Source organism: Lactuca virosa, chromosome 2 (genome assembly GCF_052849685.1).
Source record: "Lactuca virosa cultivar CGN04683 chromosome 2, Lactuca_virosa_CGN04683_v6, whole genome shotgun sequence".
In the NCBI taxonomy this organism is placed as follows: Eukaryota; Viridiplantae; Streptophyta; class Magnoliopsida; order Asterales; family Asteraceae; genus Lactuca; species Lactuca virosa.
In genome coordinates this window covers 286642691-286661108 of record NC_136427.1, presented here as the reverse complement: position 1 = coordinate 286661108, position 18418 = coordinate 286642691, and positions in this window count along the sequence as shown.

Sequence of the window (18418 nt, the reverse complement as noted above, 5' to 3'; positions counted from 1 at the left end):
AAACATAATGTCTTACTAATTAAAAATAATGATATTATTTCGTTTTCGAATTTATGGCTCAAATGTGAACTCTTTGCAACAGCGGTCGACAAATAGTCAAAATTGGCGAGATCAGCTGACTTAATGATTTGAACTAATCTTTTATAACCAGACTAGACTAGAGTAGACTTATGAATATCATATCTTATTTCATTTTTAGTCAACTTAGTAAACTTGCCATAGCAAATTGCAGTACTACTGAAGTATTAAGTATTATATTGTCCAAGTGATAAAAGGATTAGAAAGCACTTTTTTATTATATTTATAGTGAAAGAAAGATTTGTATATATATTCTTGGCTTTCTATATACATAATTTCGGAATAAAAAGGGAAGTTACATCGGTTTAAAACCAGCAATAAATAGGTAAACAAGTGTTCACATCACATGCCACAATAATGCTCTTTTATAGACAGACTATTCAACTTCTTATTTTCTCCTGCCTTTCTGACTACTCCCATGTGTTGTCTTGTGTCACTCCTCAACATTTCAACTTTATTTTTATTTTTTGGATTCAATCCATTTGTTTTTTTATGAATTATGTTACATAAAGCTAAAGTTATAAAAAAACATATATGAATGAAATGTCCTCTCAAACGAGCTTTGGATGGTGAGTTGTCCAAATCGGTAATAAACCTCATTTGTACTGTACACATTATCAGTCTCATGAAAAACCATGGTCTTTCGAAATAGGTATATCATCACGATTCTACATATGGTTTCGACAAGAATAACCTAAAATTCAGTATATAATTATAAAGGGAGTAAGTTTTTCGTAAGTTTAGATAGATGACTGGATGTCGATGGCAATCATGAAAGGAAAGCTGTTTATGATCCAACGTATAGTATAACTATGACCCCACCAACTCAACTATAAGCTATTCACTAACTAGCTAGGTGGTACGCAACCATCGATGGGTCACCATCACAGAAGATAAGAAAATATCTTAAAATTTGGTTTGCCGTTAAGTTAAGATGAATTGAAGCAATATTATCCAATTTACACTGAATTAGAAAATCAACAACCTTTGTACTACTGGTAGAAGTAAATTGTTTTTCATGATATTGATCATTAATGCGTTAGGGTCGAACCCACACTAGATGCATAACCCTTGAAATAAAGTTGGTTTATACGTGTGTGCATAAACCATCTTTTATTAATCCAAGTTTTAATGTGTATTATTTATGTACATGTATCCCGGATCATTTTGATGATCCGACCCACACAGTTTCTTTGTATAACTTGTATATAATAAATATTATAAGATTTTCATGGGAAAATATATTGATTATATAGTATTATAGCAATACTGGTTATCTTTTTATAAATTATCTATCATTCTCTCTTTGCTTCTTTCTTTCTTATCCCTTACAGCCTAACCCTAGATGGCGACAACATCATAACCGTCGGTATCCTCTGCCAACATTCTTCTCAATTTTTTTCCTTTCTCTCCACACCATGTCTACAGAGATGCATTATGGAATTTCATTAAAACTTATATTCCACTTATTCTAAATCCGGAACACATGAACTATGATTCATGACGTGAATTATTCGAAACCTGCTATAATGATCGATTTATGTGTTTCTAATTAACTTGTTGAACATAATGACAAAGCTCCAACCGCTTTCACAAAATAGAATGGAGTCAAATCGACTCTATCATCAAAATGTGGATCTATGGGTCGCCTAAGGAAGCTCTTTCCTTTAGCTAAAATGAAGATGGCCGAGGAGATCAAAAGCTAGAAAGCTCATTTGGGAGAGCAGTGTGAAGGATATCCAAGTCACTAATTTAGACGATTCTGAAGAAAAACATGACTGCTTAAAAGGTTTGGAAGAATCTCGAGACTATTTTTCATAACAAGAAATATGTGAAAGTCATTCAGTTTGACAATGAGCTTCGTAATAATATTGTTGGTGATTCAACAATTATTGACTATTGCATCTGAATCAGAACATCTGTTAATATGCTTGATAACATTGATGTTCGTAACGTCCCAAATTCTTGAATAAAATTTTCATTTTTAAAATAGAAAAAACACCCATTTTTATAAAGTTACATTCAAGTCAAACCAATTACATAAACCATAATTCAAAATCAAAGTTATAAGGAAGACAATACGTAATATCGAATCATAAAATGGACCTGAAAATATTTAATCAACAATTGTAAGCACAAAGCTTTGTGAGTTCCCCAAAACATCACATAAAACACAACATAATAATTAGCTATAGGTTATCAACAACTCGGATACACATATAACAACAATCAGCAAATAAGACCCAGCTGGTCTGGCATCCACACACTAATATATAGGGAATACAGTGAGAAGACTCGCCTGAACAAAGAGCTGAAATCCACTACTCAAAGTCCCACAAAATCAACTACAAGAACCTCCTAAACCGATCACAACCTAAACCTCAGACTATAGCTCAAAACCTCTCCAAGTTTGACCAAAAGTCAAACTGGTCAAAAAGTCAACAGTCAACGGTCAAAGTCAGCCCCAAATGACCTCCAAGTTGTGGACACCCATAGACCACGTCGTGGCGAATAACATGCCACATCGTGAGAACTTGTCCCAACAACTTAATGGGTTACGCAGTTAACCTTTAAACCCAAGCTTCCAACTTTTAAGATCGGGTACTTAATAACTTCATAATGGATAAAGTTTCCAATGTTATCCATTAGAATGGTCCAAACAACCAAGATCTAAACTTTAGGTCTCAAAGGGACCAATAATGCATCCTTCTCAACTTAATCCACTAAGTCCAAGTCTCCAACCTTCATATCTAAATCAACATAATGTTTAGATGGATAAAACTTCCAACTTTATCCATAATGATGCCACGAACTTTCAAGAAATCTTAATAAACCAAAATTACCTAAAGGAACAAGATAACTTGCATGGATTAAAGGAAAGGCAAAAGATCATAATTTTCCTAGTTTATGAGGTCCAAGAAGCATTCCAAACTGATCAAAAGATGCTGGAGTTCACTCAAATCCAAAATCACCCATAAAATGGACCAAAAGTGCCAAAAATCACAAATAACAAGATCTAAAGAACTAAAGAGCGAGATATGAACTTTATACTCATAATAGTATGGAGTGACTTTGATAGATCCAAACTTGAAACAACCTTCATTCCAATCAAAATAACTATCTTAATCTTCAAGCTTCATCAAATCACCACCAAAAGCACCCAAAAGAGGTTCAAGGAGAGAGAAGGAGCACAAATCATGAAGATGAGGGCTAGGTTTTCTCTCAAGGAGTTTTAAATGTGATGGAGGCTGAGAAAATGCCCTAAACCATGAATCCTTACCTTTATATATGTTGAAACCCCTAAAACATCATGGGCTCGGGCCTGTCCAACGTCTGCTCCGCGGAAAACAATTCTATGCTCTGTGGTGATTAACACGCTGTGGAAAACAATTATCCACTCCATAACGATTACCATGCCGTGGAGACCTGCTCTCCACCACGTGGAGATAGGTTTTCAACCAAATCCATTACAGCTTCAAACAGTCATAACTTCTTCGTTTCAACTCCGTTTTCGGCGATCTTTATATGCATAACACTAGACTGTCGTTCTCAGTTTGCTTGTTCAGTTCAACAAAAGCTGGTACTTATCAAGCACATTTTAGCCCTATGATTGAATTGTGATAATTGGATTCACTCTTCCTATAGCTATGGCGGGCAAACCCTATAAGTAAGTTTTTACTCCCTCTTTGAAGGTCTCCTTGGACTTTGTTTCTGTCTGATTTAACACGCACTACTAATCTAGGCTTTTTGGGGGTAATGGCATCGCCACGGAGTGGAAAAAGACTTGTCACGCCATGGGAACTGGATTTAGAACGTTCACAATTTTTTTTAATTTTCCATGCAATGGAATTAGCTTTTCCACGGTGTGGGAACTAGGAATCCGAATTTTTCACAAACACGAAAAGTTGTCCAAAATTTTATCTAGTTTTCATAAAAAAATTCTCTAGTTTTCATAACATCTTGAATCTCATCAATCGGAGTTACGATTCATGATATATGGTCAAAATACTAACAAGGGGTCAAGGTATCCAACAACATCATTTTTGCGTCTTTTTAGCTCATTTCTTTTCCTTTTGCATTCCAAGCTTCCATTTTAACTGTAATTGAACATTTCAAACATATTAAGTATCATATATCTCAAAATATAAAATTTCTACTCACATATATTAGGATAATGACCTAAAATACATAGTTAAATAAGGTCATATCAAAATACCTCACACTATTCTTTTATTTGTCCCCAAACAAAACTAGATTCATTATGAATTTATTTTAATATCACCACATTAAAACTTTGCTTACCAACATCACATAGAATAACCCAATTTGAATTCACCAATTATGTTTCACCTCAATGCATATATTTGTGTCTTACTTCCCAAATCCTAAATACTCACAATCCTCATAAACGTTTCCCACTTATCTTGAACAACATTCATTTTTGCATTCCTACCACCTATTCCCTTTTATTTACCCCCTTTCGTTTCAAAAGTTATTGTCAGATTTCAAGTGACTCGACTTAAAAAGAAAATACTATGTATAATAATTGTCCAGAAAATATAACTAAATTTATTGCAACATACTACTTTTTTTGGATCATTTTCTCTTTTTCACGTTTTTTTTCACAACATTTTCCATTTTTTTTCTCATAACTTCAATTTCAACTTTCACACATAATTTTACTCCCCAAAACCATTACAAAAAAATTTCATTTTAATAAAAAACATTTTCATAGAACCATAAGATAATCAACCATTGTTTCTAAATTGAATCGATATAAATCAGAGTATCAAATAATCTCTCAAAATATAAATCAATTGGAGGATGTGTAGAATCACACATTCGCCTTTCCCCGGTTATCTGAAATACCTAAAAACATTGAAATCCACAACTGTAATACAAATCTTAGAGAGTTCTTCAAAATATTGTACACAACAATACATATACAATGCATGCACATCGGGTCCACAACATAAGACTGCATTGCCCTCGAGCCCACAACATAAGACTGGATTGCCCCTCCCGACTCTCAGCTTATGACTGGATTGCCCCTCCCGACCCTCAACTTACGACTGAATTTCTCCTGGGTTTGTTGGCTTACAGCACAAAGCAGTATCACCTCAACCCAACCACATCATGTCGACATATGCACAAAACGATAACAAGCAAGACAAGTAATCATAGTAGATCTACCAGTCGAACAAAACACTACAACATAACTAAATCCTTCATACAAGGACACATACTGCAATACAAACTATAGTGAGAAAACTCACCTCGCAACCTAGAAGATAACAACACTGATCACAAATCCAATAACCGGTATTATAGGTCACCTATACAATAGACATGGACCAAAACTCAACTACAGCCCACACCCCTCATTTTGACCTAAAGTCACACTAGGTCAACAAGTTAACGGTCAAAGGTCACTCAGTAGATTTCCATGTCGTGACCACCCTTTGGTCACGTCGTGGCAGCGTGAGGCCAAAATAATCACGAATCAGACAATGATTGAAAGAACCCCTTTCTATACTTTCATATTTCTGAAAGACCCAAACTTTCATACTTGACAACATAGTTACTCCAAAACATGCTACATGCATATTCATAAAACAATATTTTTACATTGATAAAGTCATTACAAAAGATTGGATACAAACCGACTATGTTTTGAGATTTTACATGACTACCCAGGATATTGTAAATCTATACAAACCTAAACCAAAATACAAAAATAATATTACAACTATTCTAAGTCTTCCAACTATACTGGGTGCTTATTGCCTGCATTATGTTAAAACATTGGGAGGGGTAAGCGATAACGCTTAGTGAGTTCAATAATAGATACAATATAACGTTATGCCATATATATACCAATATGGCAGAAGCAAATAGGAGCAAGGAACAACAAAGGCATAATGTGATAAGCTTTCCATATCAATCAATGACTCGATTCAAAGATATACAATCAATGAGATATAACAATTTCCATTGTACTACTAATGACGAGACCTTCGATTCTCGTTTAGGTTGTGTCGGCTAAAAATCACTTGATCTAAAATTTGAGTTTTTTAGCTGTCTACTGCTAAGCTGAAACTTGTAAAAATCATAACTTCCTCATACGAAGTTAGATTTTGGCGTTCTTTTTATCGAACTTCTCGGTTTAACGAATACTACGGCTTTCATTTAGATCACTAAGGATAAAAAGTAGTTTATCAAAAGCTCACTTTTTACGTCATTCGGCACCGTGCCGGTTTTATCGCGGATCTTCGATTGGTCATAACTTCTTCGTTATAACTCGGATTTCGATGAGGGTTTTGTTGGATTAATGTCTAAGTCCATAACTATAATTGGTAAGACTTGACCCGACCCGGCATGGTCCATTTGGGTTGCATGGCATCATGCATTTGGATAGACTATAATAAGAGAAATAACACTTAAGGTTGGTTAATATATTATAAGTTCTAATATATATTAATAAGGTTATTTAATTAGTATTGATCAAGAATTAATTTGGAATTAATTAAGTGATCAAAAGGAGGCTAATTAAATATATGGGTTGATTGTGTAAATCATTCATTCTTATATATGTGGGCTTGTGATCCAAGATTCCTTATGTTGGACTAAGTCCATGGGGTGACCCATGGATACTCCATGGAGGTTAAAATCCATGGAGCATAAGGAATGGGTAAAGTTATGAGTTACATGGTGTAACCCTAATAGCCACCATATAAAAGAATCCCATGGCTCAAGAAATCGGGCACTAATGTGTGAGTGTGAGGGCTAGACGATTTCAAGGAGTGTTCAAGTTTCTCTCAAGTTATTCCAAGTGTATTTGGTGTTGTGTGAACCATTTGAGGTGTCACACTTGGGGCACTAGGCACTCAAGCTTCATGAAGACATTCTACATCAAAGAGGTATGTATTATATCTTGTTATATTTATTATTTTGTATGCTAGATTAGGATAATACCTTGGATGTTCATAATTGTATGTATAATAGAGAAAACATAGATCCAAGGTATTTAGGGTTGCATGTACACTTAGGAGTGTTAGAATGCTCATAACCCAACAGTGGTATCAGAGCCTAGGCTTGTTTTCTTGTTATACTTGCAAAAGTAGCTGAAAAATCGAGTTGGATGCATATATTCGATTGTTTGGGCTGGAATTGGACTAGGAACATTACCCTAAGATGTTTTTGTAAACTTGTTTTTGATGTGGTAATGTTCATGCTAATCCAATTTCTAAGATAATTGTCATAATTTCAAGATTTGTATTAGTTTGTATGTTCATGCTAATTTCTTGAAGATTGATGATTTGAATTATCTTGTTCTTATGAGGTTCCTAGATTAATAGAAAAGTTGTGTGAAATAGTTGTTTTCAATCCATTTTAATCTAAGAGTTGATTCCAAAGTGTGTTTTTGTAACTTGTCCTCAAGTTATATGAAAAGTCACATTTAAGAATCATAAAACTCATAAAAGTTGGCAAAGGTTACAAAATGAAGAGTGTAGTTCTAATTAAATGGTTTTATGACTCCATAACTTGTCTTCGAGTTATGGAGGTTCAAGAGTCTCTTCATTAAATTAAAAAAAAGTGTAACCTTAATTAGTTCCATAAGTTACAATAAAAAAAAGTTATTTTTTTATTAATTAGTTTAAAGTCTTCCATAACTTGTCCTCAAGTTATGGAACTTGAAGAGTTTTTTTTTTTAATTAAAACTACTTTAAACTCATAAGTTATGGAATTAATTAGTTTTGAATAGTTTCAAAACTTGCCCTCAAGTTTTGGAATTTGAAAAGTTTTCACTTATGAATACTTTAATTCCAAGTTAGCCCTTAGAATTTTAAAAGTTAAAATTCAACCCTTATACTTTATAATATTATAAGTTAATAATATTTATATATATGCATAAGAGTAAAGTCAGTCTTACCGTTAGTAGGCCTCATTCACGAAGCCAGTCTATAAGGGGGGGTATAAGGTTACTGCCTATAAAATGGCAGTTTAATGGGTGTCCACTCTCACCCACCGCTTCCTTGACTGGTGGAGGGTCGTTAGCCGAACGGGTAGGACAAGGACTATAATTCTCCTTTCATTAAAAGTATTAATGATAAATACTAAGTAACTAAACTCTTATTAATACCCAATCTTAGTTACTTAGGAAAATGTGAATTTGGTGCTAACCGATGAAATTACACTTTGCACTTTGCTTAAGTCGTTAGTGGAGCGTGTGTGGTTAACCGGCACACTAACCTGGACTTAACAAGGTAGGCAAAGGGTAACTTAATATTTATCATAGTATCGGTGGAGCGTGTGTGGTTAACCGGCACACTGATTAAGGGGTAAATATTAAGGGTACCAAGTATATTTGCATGGTTATTCACACCTTGTTTTGTGATCCTCGGCATCCCAGTCACAAAACCTGAAGGGCACACTCGAGATTAAAACATGCCTTTGAACAGTTCAATGAATCTCAAAGATCTAGGACTTTCAAATCCAATTAAAACCTAATAAATTATTTCGTTTTTCATGGTGGAAATTGGTGAATCGTCGTTCACCTACCTTCAAATATTTTATAGCTTGGATTACGGCATCCCTCTTCTAAGTTATAAAATAGTTTGTTGGGTCCTAGCCTTAATATTTCATATTGGGTGTCATATTAAGGACTTTAAATCAACTATCTTGAATATCTCCCAAAAAGATGTCTGGTCTAGACATTTATGATCTTCCAAAATCTCTTGAAACAAGCTTTCCTAAATGAAGATGATGTCCCATGGATATCATACTTCTTTCACCTCCTCCAATTATTCTCCCTAACCCACAAGTTCCTAAAAAGTTTAAGGTCACTCAAGCCCTATTGGCAAGGCAAGGTCTAGGTGTGATCACATCTTGGAGATGTAGTCACATATTGACAAGTCGGGAGAGTTGGGTGTCAAAGTCTTGAGAAAGTTGGTGGCTCAACTACTTTCTAAGTCACATAGTGAGTTCTTTTGGGAATCCTATGAAACAGACTAAGACAAGACCCTTAATGATCTTATCTATTTGCTAAGATCAACTTCCTAAAACGCTATGGACATTGACAATGATGACATTGGATATCCAGTAAAGCTCTCTCTTCCCAATGGAAAGGGATCGGCCATAGTCAACTCGGTTGACCCAATGGTAAAGAGAGAGGCGAAGTCTGAGATAGTCCCATTATCAAGGGTCCATAGGTAACTATTGCCAAAGGAAGGGGCATTGGTTACGAAGCTGCCAAATTTACCTAAGGATGTTAAAGTCAATAAGTTTGGCTCTACTTCAGGTAAAGTCCATTGTCTAACTCTATTAAGTACATGCTGATTCTGATCGCGAAGATGGATTTCAATCGCATGGTTCGGTGATCAGAATTTTGGGCTATTACTTAAGAGTTATGTTATTTATATTGCTTAGGAATAGATAACAACAAGGTTTTCATATGGATTGTAAGGATAAGTTTTTCCGCAAAGTTTTAAAATAAAAGAAAAAGGTTTTGATTTTATTTATTTTAAGTATCCATACAATGGCATTTGTGAAAAGTTGTTGCTTATAAGATTCCATTGATAGCAATATTGGAAAAATGGATTTGATTCTTTTGGTTGTGGTAGTGTCTAATATTACCAAATAAGGAAAGATTCTCATCACCTAAGGTTCAATTGGACCGAAACTTGGAATCATGCAAGTTGTATAGTATGATGAATGAGAACTTTCAGCTTGGAAAATTAAGACTAATTCCTTATGTGAATAAGGAAAGGACTAAAGGATCGAGTACACATTCTTGTGCACTGGTCAAGTCCACCACAAAAGATCAAGAAGACTATTCGTCATGATTTACTTAAGTTCAGTAAATATGGTTATACTTATAAGTTTAAGTATAAGTCTGTAGCATTGGAGAAGTTTCAATGTGAGACAGAACAAATAAGAAGAATCAAAGTATGGCAGAAAGATAAAAGTTTCTCAAATCTGAAAAGATGGGAGAGTACTTTAGTATCATGTTTATGATCATCTTAATGATTAAGATACCATATCACAATTGGTCCTCTAAAGTCATCTTAGTGCATTCTTATGACTAAGAAGAGGAGTCATGAATTGTTGAAATGGTTAAATCAAAAAGATGAGTCATACTTCGTTCCAAAACAATTCTTAGAGTCATACTCCAAGATTGTAACTTGAGTGACATATCTTAAAGAGGGTTTGTTAACACTAGTCAAATGTAAGAGTAAAAGGTTATCTACTCTTGTACATTTGAAATTGGTAAGTTGTGATGTTTTGGATAAAACAGAGACCAACTTAGGCCAATTGTGTAAAGTGTTAGTCTTGATAAAGAATCCGCACTATCTCTTGAATATTTGACCAAGGGAGTCTTATATGTCAAGAGGACAGTGGGAGTCTTAAAGCTCTTGAAAGTTTCAAGACTTAATCAAGAATAAAACCTAAAGTCCTTCACTAGCACACGACTTGAGGTTTATAACCTATCGTGTTGACATATTCTGTGCCCATTCCAGTTAAAGTTGGCTTTGCATAGGAGTTCTGAAAGTTCTCAATTGGTTGCATAACAACTTGGAAGCAACGGCAGGCCCTGTACTGCCAGGTGGCAAGAAGTTAAGATTGCATAAGTTCAGTCCATATGAGTTTGGATTTGTCATTATCCTTGTCTTGTGACTATGGTTTTGACGATTCACATGGATAAGAACACATACACCATAAAATCTAAGTGTCATAAGGTTTCTCTCCGATTCATGAAAATGATGGTGAGGAAACACTTTCACTAAGTAGATTTTAGCTAGATAGCAATTGTGATATTTGCATTCTCAAAGTCGTTAGTGGAGCGTGTGTGGTTTACCGGCACACTAACATGGACTTGTGAGAAGTGGCAAAGGTCTAAACAATTGAGACTATGATTACGGCATCCCTTTTCATAGTTCTAAAATTGTTTAGACACACATGTGAGCTATCTAAGAGAGGTGTATAATTTTGATAAAGTTTTATCAAAACAATCTACTATCAGAAATCTGAACTTTGGTAAGAAAGTCAGTTGATTTCTGAGTACATGTCAAAGCTAGTGGGAGCATAAGTGTTATGCTAATAATCATCATGTTAGTGGGAGCATGATAATTATGACAAAGGTTGCAAGTTAGCAATGTTAATTATAGAAAACAAAAGTTTCAATTCGTGAGGTTACAGGGGTTGAAAAAGTTGTTTTGCTTTAATTAAGGGAGAGGAAATTATACTTCATTTCAATTCTAAAAGCTTAGATTGAGATTTTAATCGTATTTAATCAAGGATATATATATGAATTTCATGTTGGAATGGCTCAACATAAGGAAATTCTATATATGGGTCCATTATTTGCGTTCTAAAATTCGATTATGATTACGGCATCACTTTTCATAATCTGAATTTTGAGAACTTGGCAAATTGAAATGGAAATATTATAGCAAAAGACTGGTTTAGTCTTTATGTGAGACATAATGAATCGTGTCCTATATGCTTTGGATATAGGATCGATTACATGTGCTATATTCATCCCTTCTAAAATTTTCCAAATGCCTGGGGCATTATGAAGGGAAAAGGTCTAGAATTAGATATGACTAAAATGATTAAGCAATTGTCGAGGACAATCTAAGGTTTACCAAAGATTGGTTGCTCAAGGACAGTTGGAAGTATAATGTTAATTCTGGAAGGACCATATTGACATAATCTGTAAGGAGGCAACTCTTGTTCAGAAGTGATAGTCAATATGGAATATGGAAATGTTTCAAAGTTAGAAATTATTCAATCTGTGTAAGATTAGGAAACTTAATGAAAGAAGGATGTTTCCAAGGAGCTGATCTCCTTTGGAATGCTCTGTAATGATTGTTGTCAAGTCTTTCTGACTTCGTGCATAATCATTAAGAGGATCAATGCATATAAGTTTAGAATCTAACAGATTTCAGTAAATGGCATGAATTTGGAATTCTTGCATTTGCAGTAAGGATTTGGGACTGTGAAAAGAGGATTATTGGAGTGATGTTCAATTGATCTATTTTACAAAGTAAAGATCATAGACAAACATAGTATGCATACTTGGTGTATGACATGACTAGTGTTTAGAAAACATAGTGTACATGCTTGGAGCATGGGACAACTATTGTTTTAAATTCAAGTATAAAGTTGATAAAACCGAAACAATGAATAATGAGTAATCAGTATGGTGATAAATAAAGTGTTTATTTATATTCATAGGGTTTGATACCATATTTGATTCATTTATTCTTTTGTTTCACTTTGCATGTTTTGACTTCCAGAATAACTAAGTCGCTCTTCCTGAATGATTAAGTTATTCAAACCATCCACAGTCGGTCATATGTTGGAAGTAGATATGAATCAAGACTGTCATGGGTTGGTTTGTAGAGGTCCAAGTTGGTGGACAAAGTGGTGCTACAACACTGATGAATGCTCATAAGTTCTGAGTATTGGATTCAAACCGCGCTCATTTGAATCACTTCATGGATTTTATCACGAGTGATCATGAGACGATAATATCTTATATTCTTCAAACCTAGAGATATGAGTTATTACTATGAGTTGGTTATACATTGATTGCACGAAAACACATTGGTAACTCGATGTTATAAAACGTGTCTTTGTGTATGATTCAACAAGTAGTAGAACAAGCCATATGAGTCGAAGTTTATCCATTCCTTTTACCTTCGGGATAAAAGCGATATCTGTGGGCCCCTCGATGATTTAGCGATGACACATGTGAGTGCTTGGCCAAGCCATGACTGATTTGATTTGTTCAATCAGTCAGTCATCATAAATCGAAAATCGGGAAACAACAAATGGACAGAGAGAATGATTATAATCCATGTCTCAGTCCATATGATATCTAGAATGGAGGAATATATGATCCCTTATCTAATGGACAAGTCATTGACAAAGGTCAGAGTTCATCGACAAGGTCAGAGTTCGACAGAAGCTTTTGAGAGCTACGATTGCTGATCGGTTCCTGAAGTCATACGCAATAATAGTTTTAGACTTATCCAAGTGGGAGACTGTTGGATTAATGTCTAAGTCCATAACTATAATTGGTAAGACTTGACCCGACCCGACATGGTCCATTTGGGTTGCATGGCATCATGCATTTGGATAGACTATAATGAGAGAAATAACACTTAAGGTTGGTTAATATATTATAAGTTCTAATATATATTAATAAGGTTATTTAATTAGTATTGATCAAGAATTAATTTGGAATTAATTAAGTGATCAAAAGGAGGCTAATTAAATATATGGGTTGATTGTGTAAATCATTCATTCTTATATATGTGGGCTTGTGATCCAAGATTCCTTATGTTGGACTAAGTCCATGGGGTGACCCATGGATACTCCATGGAGGTTAAAATCCATGGAGCATAAGGAATGGGTAAAGTTATGAGTTACATGGTGTAACCCTAATAGCCACCATATAAAAGAATCCCATGGCTCAAGAAATCGGGCACTAATGTGTGAGTGTGAGGGCTAGACGATTTCAAGGAGTGTTCAAGTTTCTCTCAAGTTATTCCAAGTGTATTTGGTGTTGTGTGAACCATTTGAGGTGTCACACTTGGGGCACTAGGCACTCAAGCTTCATGAAGACATTCTACATCAAAGAGGTATGTATTCTATCTTGTTATATTTATTATTTTGTATGCTAGATTAGGATAATACCTTGGATGTTCATAATTGTATGTATAATAGAGAAAACATAGATCCAAGGTATTTAGGGTTGCATGTACACTTAGGAGTGTTAGAATGCTCATAACCCAACAGTTTTCGCCTACGTGTTTCTAACGAGATTATCTACAACTTTCAATAATAAAACTTTACTTATTTCAAATTTTATATTTTCGCTAAATTTCACTATTTGGCTTTTAATTGGAATCTCATAAGACTTCCAACATTTTATGAGTGATTCTAAACATAGTTTTACTTCATTTCTAGTAAAAACTATCTGTTAGAACTCAACACTCAATTTCACATAATATTATTAACTTTTCGAATTACATAACACGATTTCAAAACGTGTATGTTACAAATACCTCCTCCTTTTGAGGATTTCGTCCCCAAAATCACAACGATTTGGACAAATGAGGATATTTCGCTCTTATCTCATTCTTATTTTCCCTAAGTATAAATTTATTATCCCGTTTCACTTTGGATAATGGAATCGTTTCATCATATATGCTCAAGCATTTACGTAGATATCTTACATGAAATACATCATGAATACCTGCCAAATCTTCAGGCAATTCCAAGCGGTATGCTTGTTAGATAATTTTGAAAAGTCCAATAAATCTAGGACTCAATCTCCTTTTCTTCTCAAATTTCATAATACCTTTCCACGGGGTTACCTTCAGTATCACCCACTTGGAATTCTATGGATCGTCTCCTCCATTTCTACACTGGTCTTTTTGTCGATCATGGGCTACTTTCATTCTTTCTCGTATAATTTGAATCTTATCAGTGGTGTCTTGAATCATTTCAGGACCACCAAGGATTTTCTGTCCTACATTATGCCAACATAAGGGTGTTCACATTTACTACCGAACTCTAAGACATATGCACGAAGCATATCTTCTACTGCTTGGATTGTTCTCTCCGTCTAACCATCTGTCTGGGGATGATAAGTTGTGTTGGGAGTAACTCGAGGTCCCAATTCACTTTTCATACTCGCCCAAAAGTGAGAAGTGAAGCGAGTATCATGATCGGAAATAATCTTTAGTGGCACACCATGTCTCATCACAATTTCGTCTATGTAAGCTTGTGCGTATTTCTCCATTAGAACCGTTGTATATATGGCAAGAAAATATGCACTCTTATTCAGCCGGTCGATAATTATCCAAAGGCTATCATTCACAGTTTTCTTCTCCTCTTTCAAGGTATTAACTGTATAAGCCGGATAAGTAGAATATCCCTTCGACATAAATTTACGAGTTTTTAAGAAATAAATTTATTATTTTCACCATAGACCTAAATAGAATCTTCCCTTTCGATAGGGATGCATATCCCTCGTAGCACAAGAGATCTGCGTAGTTCTTTAACAACCAATCCATGTCGAGAATAATATCAAAGATAGGAATTAGGTTAGCAGGAAGATTATAACTTTCAATTACTATAACACTATCTCTATAGACTTTATCAGCAAGTAATAATATATTTGCTATGTTATCTATATGAAATGATTGGACAATTGCGTAACAAGCAATTTGAAAAGAATGTGCGAATTTATAATACACGAAAGAATCTGAGGCATCATAATCAAATAAGATGTGAGAAGATCTAAAGTTTACGAGAAAATTACTAGTCACAACATTCGAGTCCTAACTTACTTCCTCTGTGGTAATCTAAAATGTACGATATTTAACTTTTGGTTTGCCAAGCGATTGTCAAACTCTTCAAACTTCTTAATTACTAGCGTTGCTCAAACCTGCATCTGCTTATCATTCTCTATTGGGCTTTCGATCCTAATCTTTGAATTAAAACTCAATTCTCATTGCAGACTCCTGCTCCTTCTTGGTTTATAGACTAAACCAAGATAAGGTCTTTACTTTTGCTATAACAGCAACTCGAATGGTTTTATTCTAATGACATTTGTATTTATAACACACAAGACACATAACGAACCAAACTCTTGTATTAGAATCAGATCGAATAAATCAAGCTGATGGAATAAAGAAAACAAAAATAGTTTGATCAACACGTGGATGCTTCGGAATAGAAGGAATAGCACCACGTATCTCTAATTCGTGCTTTCGGACATATACATCTTTTAGCTTTTGGCACCTCCTCCTTTTTAGTTGGAGTACTCTTTGATTGTTGAATGGAAACTTGACTCCCCGTCATTTGACTAGTAAGAGTAGGGCGGGAACATTTCTTGTGGCCAGTAACACCACATAGCCAGTCACATCTCTGGCTAATGATTGCTCAATCCTTTAATGAAGATCGTTATATTTCTATCGACTACCTCGACCATTTACTTCTTCAGTATTCCTACTGAAGTTTCGTCACTATATAAGACATGGTTTTCTGAACCAATCAACTCCTTTCGCGGATTTATACTAATTGGACTCGATTCTTTATGACATTAAGATTTGAACGATAATTATCTTCTTAGTCATTACCGAAACGAAGGTAACGACACACATGAATAAAACGGAATCATTTACTAGCTTCTTGGTAACCTTGTGACTTTGCCTGATCCAAGCGTGAGTCCTATGCTTCCAGTAGTATAGGCCTCTACTACTATTCACACTTACTCATACTCGTCCCAAGTATTGTCTCGCAGTTCCCAAGTCACCATTCAAAATTTTCACAAAGCAAATTTTTCACACCTGAGTGTGTTCGAATAAATACATACAACAATTTCTCCTAGACTCAACTAGGGTTTTCGCGTTTCTATCAAACATATATTGGACTAATTATACTCGCCTTCTAAAATTCTTCTCATGCATATGCTCGATTTAATATATCCTAATACTTTTCCATAGGTCGATAGAAATTTTACTTCCATTTCTTCATATAAATTCTTTCTCGGGTAGTGTCTACTCTGTAAGACATACTACACCCAAAATTTCCTCTAGCAGTGTAAAGACAATTAGTCTCCAACTACTTACATCATCATCTAACTCATGCAAACCATCATGCATATTTGTTGGTTTCATTATCCTCTCATGACATCGTCATTCCTGTATCTGAGTAAGTCTTCTTCTCATGGTTGTATCTTTTAAGTCTGCTTCATAGGAGTCTATCCTAAGAAGTCTACATTATAGCTGCATCTCAACAAGCTCTACTAGCTTCAACTTGATTCTCTGTTATTTCTAACTACAACATTTCTTCTCATACAATAATATGAGTGTATATCTTCTTCAACTAAATACTCTATCTTACTCTAACAAGTAAGCCACTCAGCCTTTTCACAACCAAATAACCTATTTCAATATCCCAATCTTGTATGTTAAAGTCGGCTTAACACATAATGGAACTTCCATAAGGATGTGATAGAAGTCAATCATCACTCAGTATTATTAAATACTAAGTCTGAGCATCCTGTATAGGGTTACTACTCGAACTACATACTTCATCACAAAGTCTAGGCCTAATAAGTCTAAAAACTTCATTAGCCTTTCCTTTGATCTTCATTTAATTCTTCTAAATCTTGTACTATATTAATTTCAATACTGTTGAAGTATTTATCACCACCCTCGGTTCTTCCGACTCTATAAACTATCACTGCTTTAATCTGGACATCGGTTGAACAACTTCATCGGTTATGCCAAAACATTTATCTCATCCAAATGTATTTCAAACGCACATCTTTCTTCCAAAGATGTTATTATATTATCTTACATATTTTAAATGTATAATACCACTCTATAAGTATTAATACACTATTTACGATAACATTCCATGTTTATTATTTCACGATATCCTTCGATCGTTTATCAATAAACTTATCAATATCAATTATCATAAGTATCTTTATTACTTCGAAAATTTTCATGTAAATTCTATTACGAAAATTCTTAGAATTCTAAACATAAAATTTTCTAAACCAAGGTCGGCAACAGACCTTAAACTTTCTCAAATAATAGCAATATAGGTATGAAACCTAAAGCATGCTATATTTACTTATCCTTTAGCACATATTAGAATATAAGGCATATCTCCTCTTAATATTCTAGTGCTTACCCCATTAGGTATTCAACCTAAAATATATCAGATACATATATTGTATCATCACTTAAAAATTCATGTTTAAATCTAGAAATTCTCAAAATTCCTAGTTCATATATACTAATTCTCTAAAATTTTTGAAGTAACTTAATATCTTAGAATACTAGGGTTTATCACTACCCAATACCCCACTTAAGTATTTCCTATGGTTTGTATCCATATATTTACAATGATTCAGTTAATATATTGAACTTCCAATAGTTTAAGTCTAAATACCAATCCATAGAATTTAGTTCACTTAAACCACTGCTCTGATACCATGATTGAAAGAACCCCTTTCTATACTTTCATATTTCTGAAAGACCCAAACTTTCATACTTGACAATATAGTTACTCCAAAACATGCTACATGCATATTCATAAAACAATATTTTTACATTGATAAAGTCATTACAAAAGATTGGATACAAACCGACTATGTTTTGAGATTTTACATGGCTACCCAGGATATTGTAAATCTATACAAACCTAAACCAAAATACAAAAATAATATTACAACTATTCTAAGTCTTCCAACTATACTGGGTGCTTATTGCCTGCATTATGTTAAAACATTGGGAGGGGTAAG